The sequence below is a fragment of the Aegilops tauschii genome, chromosome 1, assembly GCF_002575655.3.
Source record: "Aegilops tauschii subsp. strangulata cultivar AL8/78 chromosome 1, Aet v6.0, whole genome shotgun sequence".
NCBI classification, from domain to species: Eukaryota; Viridiplantae; Streptophyta; class Magnoliopsida; order Poales; family Poaceae; genus Aegilops; species Aegilops tauschii.
The window spans coordinates 411,992,618-411,998,280 of record NC_053035.3 but is presented as its reverse complement, the minus strand read 5'-3'; the positions used below and the strand labels follow the sequence as shown (position 1 = coordinate 411,998,280).

Below are 5,663 nucleotides of genomic sequence, written 5' to 3'. Positions count from 1 at the left end.
CTTCTACAAGGTTTCCAAAACTGGTGTTTCTTTTTCCTGTTGTTTTTTGTGGCTGGTTTTCTTTCAGGCTTTTTCTCTGTTTTTTCTTTTCCTTTTTTTCTTCTTTATTTTCCTTTTTTCCGCTTCTTTCTTCTTCTTTTTTTCATTCCTTTTAATGTTTATTTCTTTTGTATAAAATTCACAAATTTCAAAAAAAAAATCACAATTCAAAATTATTCACAAATTTGAAAATATGTTCAGGTTTTCTAAAAATGCTCGCCTTTTATGAAAATGTTCACAATTTTAAAAAGTGTTTGTGTTTAAAAAAGAACGTATTTTTTAAAATAATTGAATTTCCAAAAAATGTTCGCAAATTGGAAAAATGTTCACATTTTCGAAAACTGTTCGTAAATTTTATAAGATGTGCAAGTTTTTTAAGAAAATGTTTGCAAATTTGAAGATAATATGCGTGCTTTCAGAAGAATTTTCACAATTTGGAACAAATGTTCGTTAATTTGAAATAAAATGTTCTAAAAAGAAGTTCACCTTTTCAGAAAAATGTTCAAAATTTTGAAAATCTTTCCTTTTTTAAAAAGACATTCTCTTACCAAAAAAATGTTGAAATTTGGGAAAAAAATCATGCTAAAACATGTACACCCTCTGTTCCACAATGTAGTGCGCCTGCGCTTTCTGGGATCTAAGTTTGACCATACATTTAACCAACAAGGCTGACTTCGGCGGGAGCAAAAATTATACCACTGGATTGATATCGAAAATACGAATTCAGTGGTATAATTTTTGCTCCCGCCACAATCGGTCTTGTTGGTTAAATTTATGGTCAAACTTAGATCTCGAAAAGTGCGAGCGCACTATATTGTGGAATGGAGGGAGTAGTAGTTACAATACTCCTGCAATATTGGTTTAGTCAGCTACAACATGTTTGTATGAGTAGATAGTTCTTAAATGAGTAAGCTACTTATGCGACACTAAAGTTTGTTTAGTTTGTTGGCTAGCATCGCGCGCACGGCTGTGGGAGGTCACGGGTTCGTTACCGCGCACACGGCACACATGTTTTTGGATTTTTGATCCCGTGCTAGAGTGCATACTCACTACTGGGCCGGCCCAGGTAGGACTCCCCTGTACGTTTGCTCGACCATACATCGCAGAACGCGACACATAGGTGGCCCATGGAATTGCCCCCTTCAGCAATGGTTCCTACCCTCTCGCTGGACACATAGGTGGCCCATGGAACTTAAATTTACTTTTTTTCTTCCATTTTTTCGTTTTTCCTTTTTATTTTCTCTTTTTTCTTCTTTATTTTTTCTCTTTTTTGCGAATTTTCTTTTCAAATTCATGAACATTGTTTTATTCATCGAATTTAAAAAAATCATCAATGTAAAAAAATGTTCATCAAATTCTTTTTTTGTTCATCAGGATTTAAAAAATGTTCATCAAATTCAAAATGTGTTTGTCAAATTAGAACATTGTTTATCAAATTAAAAATTTGTTCATCAAATTTAAGAAATGTTCAAAAATTGGAAATTTATTCAACATTTTCAAAAAATATTCATCATATTCAAAATATGTTCATTGATTTACAAAAATGTTCATCGTATTCAAAATTTGTTCATCCATTGTTTTTTTAAATGTGCATATGACTCACAAAATGTTCATCGTATTCAAAAGTTGTTCACCATAGTTTCGAAAAATGTTCATCAAATTCAAAAATATTTTGCTCAGTTTTCAAAAAGTTAATATTTTTTTCAAAAAATGTTCTTGAATTGAGAATTTGTTTATCAAGTTCAAAATTTGTTCATCAAATTCAAAATTTGTATGTCTGATAAAAATGTTCGCCAATATCCAATTTCATGAACATTTTTTGAAATCATGAATATTTTGTAGAAATCACAAACATTATTCGAATTCATGAACATTTTTTGGTTTCACAAATTTTCACAATTTGCACTTTTTTGAATTTTGAACTATTTCAAAATCCCGAATTATTTAACAAAGAAAAAATGGAAGAAAAAAATAAACAAGAAAATAGGGGCGCCCCGCCGTCGCTCATGGGCCGGCCCAAATGAGCGCGCGAAGGGAGCGAAGGGTGCGCGTTGCGTCTCCCCCAGCGCACCGCGCGCTGTATAGGAGGTCCCCGGGCGCCCTTCCTTGAGGGAAGCTATTCGCGCAGAAAAATCCGAGCATCCTGGTTAATTAGGCCTAGCAGCCGGATGTAGCCCATGTAGAGTTATTTTGAGGGAAGCACCATCCAGTATGACGACTATACGAGAGCCCCACCCCAAGATCCAATATGATGACTGGGTAATCAGAAAGTAGTGGCTACTCTCGGGTTTACTACACCCGAGTTTTTCAAAAAAAATAAATAGAAAAAGGTTATCACACGACATCCAAAAAATCTGAAAATTTGCGACAACAAACTCTATCAAATGTTTGATGTTCTTGCAAAATTTCATCGAAAAATAACATCCCTTGAGCTCTCACCAAAAATAACAAAATCTCTGCTTAAAGTTTTGTGCACAGTTTGAGCAGCGATTTGTTTTTTTTTTGTGGGAGCTCCTCAGATGTTATTGTTTATGAAACTTTGCAAGAACCTCAAACATTTCATAGAGATTGATGTTGAAAAAAAATCAGAATTTTTGGATGTTGTTTGATAATGCTTTTTCAATTTTTGGACTATCAGGTGTAGTACACCCCGGAGTAGAAAATCCACTCTCGTGGGTAACCCAGGTGCGCCGCCGTCGAGAGAGAGCGCACCTCGTTAGCGGCGGCACAACCATATCCTTGATCCTTCCCACTGTCCTTGGCCTCCACGTCCGCTACCTTCTCATCTCCCTGTTTTGATGCTCTGTGATGGTCGAAGGGGAGAGAAAGATGAGGGGGGCAATGCCCCCCTCCGCCTGACAAGTTGTTGCGCCGAAGGTAGAGAAATTGCAAATATGGAATGGATGTGACATCAGTGGGGAGGCCAGCAGTAAGACGATTGGACCGAAGGCTTAGCACCTCAAAGGCATCAAGCTTGCCAAGTATGTTGGAGGGCATAGGACCAAACAGTCCTACTGCAGGCACAATACCTACTTCCCTAGCTTCAAAACTAGCGTTCCTCGACCTGTCGTACAACTCATTTGTCGGAGAAATCCCATTGAAAGTGCAGAATATGACTGGGCTTATTGGGCTGTCTCTCCAGAACAACTCACTTTCTGGACCCATCCCTGATCTTCACCTCCCAAAACTGAGGTATTTGAGTTTGAGCTACAATAACCTTAGTGGGCCCATTCTAGCTGCTCTGCAGAAGTTTCCTGCCAATTCTTTCTTGGGGAATGCTTTTCTACGTGGGCTTCCGCTGGAACCATGTCCAGGAACTGCACCACCTCCTCCCAATGCTCCAACTGCCCGGACAGGGGTCAGAAACCTCTCAAAATTGCAGTGGTTGCTGTAGGCACAGTTATATTATTGATAATAATGGTCATTCTCATGGTATGCACCTGCAAGAGGAAGAGATACAAGCCAGAATACAGCAATGGTTATCATGTCCAGGAGCCTGAAGCTGTGGGAAGAGCCAAGAAATCCAAGCCAGAATACAGCAGTGGTTATCATGTCCAGGAGCCTGAAGTTGTGGGAAGAGCCAAGAAATCCAAGCTAGAATACAGCGGTGGTATAGAAGCAGAGAGGAACAAGCTAGTTTTCTTTGAGGGTTGTTCATATGATTTCGACTTGGATGATCTGGTGAGGGCTTCAGGTGAAGTCCTTGGAAAAGGAACCTACGGTCCGACCTACAAAGCTGGTCTTGAGGATGGCACGACAGTGGTGGTCAAGAGGCTGAAGGAGGTGGTGGTAGGAAAGAAGGTATTCGAGAGCAGATGGAGATAATTGACAGGCTTGGCCAGCACCAGGGCGTTGTTCCCTTGCGTGCTTTCTATTACTCCAAGGAAGAGAAGCTCTTGGTTTATGACTATGTTACGCCGGGTAGTCTTCCATCTGCTTTGCATGGTATGTATGATCTTTATTTAAAGTCTTTTGTTTGAACCACTAAGCAAACTTGTCATCCTGATGTACCACATACAATATTTTTTTGAAACGACGAAATTACACGATCACAGACTTACCCATCAATTGTAAATAATACACAAGGAAGAAATCTGCTGGAAGAGCGCTACTAATGGTGTACCTCTAGGGATGTGGTCAGGACAGGTCAGGTCAGGTGATCTGGATGCAGTGCCGTAGCCAGGATTTTTTATCAGGGTGGTCCAATTGATATAAAAATATATTTACATCACAAATACGACATACTAACATATTAGTAGAGGTTTAGGTATGTGTTAAGATGAGGGGGCCAATGCCCCCTCCCTAACACAAACAAATATATAGTAATACTATTCATCACTGAATATGTTATTCTTCGCCCGAGGTAATCTACGGTCATTTCATAAATAAATTATATTTAAAATACAAATAGTTACATTCATATTGATTCGAGCTACCACAGGAGCTTTACGATCCCATCATCCAAAGTTGGATCACAATAACTCATGCATGGTGACTAACTACGACTAGATTAATCAGTCTGTCAGTCTGTCCTACCACTTTACCGGATTCAGCTTCGGGCGCTGCTGCCTGCCTTTTTCTACCTACCAAATAGTCGATGCCCTGTAGTGCGTGTACGTACAAGAGAAAGTCGACAGAGAGCGAGAGAGATAGAAAAGATGATCCAATGGCTCTGGCTTTGGTTTTGCACTTTAGCTTTGCTGCTATGGATGAGGTGGATGCATGTGATGGATGGAACTGCCGAGTGGTTGCAGGTTGCAGCGCAAAGCTTTCATCCTTGAAGAAAATGATCACACGTGCACGCCTAGAAAATTATCTAGAAAATATGATGGTTTTGTGTAATTACCTCACGCCTAGATAAAACTTTCAAGAAGAAATTATCACACATGCATCGATGTTGACGGGTTCAACCAAAAGTCAAACATATGATTTTCATCCTTGAAAGAAAGCTAGAGCCAACGCCTTCAACAAGGTCATGGCATACGTGTGTCGATAATACCTCATCTACTTGGGGATGCGAGATCGTGGGTTTCACCTAAAGAGAATGCATACTTGTCGTCGAACCGTCACTTAACAACATCGCAACCAGCCGATGACTCCTTGGTACCCGGATCTCGGTGTTAGGAAAGGCCAAGGACCCACATGTCGCTGGAGAAAATTCCACCTGAGAGGGTCGTCGCTGCACCTCCATACAATCCCAGCTCAGCCATGCCCAGCTGAGAACGGGTCAACGTGTTGCTGCATAGATTCGGCCCCAATCAAAATATCGTACCCAAGAGGCTAGCTGCCACCGGCACAATGCCACAACCTTGCGTCGGCCTTCGTCATGTTTTGCCACACGGCGCCACGGCCAAGTACGGTGCCACTAACGGATCTAGCGGACGCATGATCTCCACTACACGATGTCGAGGGAGGTTGCACCCCTTCACAATGCCGACAAACGTCGTCGTGCCCGACATAGCTGACGATGCCATGCCTCCAATCGAGATAGCCTCGTTGAGCCCGCCATTGCTTACGGCTCGATAAGGGCCCGGCCAGGCTGGTTGGCTCGTGGCACGTGACGCAAGAGTCGGTGCTAGACCAGATTGCCACCACCCGAGACTAGCTATCTCAAACAAACTTAG

General features: G+C 41.0%; 1 pseudogene; it reads left to right on the top strand.

The window, feature by feature from the left end:
- The first annotated feature begins 3,022 nt into the window (after positions 1-3,022).
- On the top strand, positions 3,023-4,019 carry LOC109755446 (probable inactive receptor kinase At3g08680; annotated as a pseudogene).
- The last annotated feature ends 1,644 nt before the right edge of the window (positions 4,020-5,663 follow it).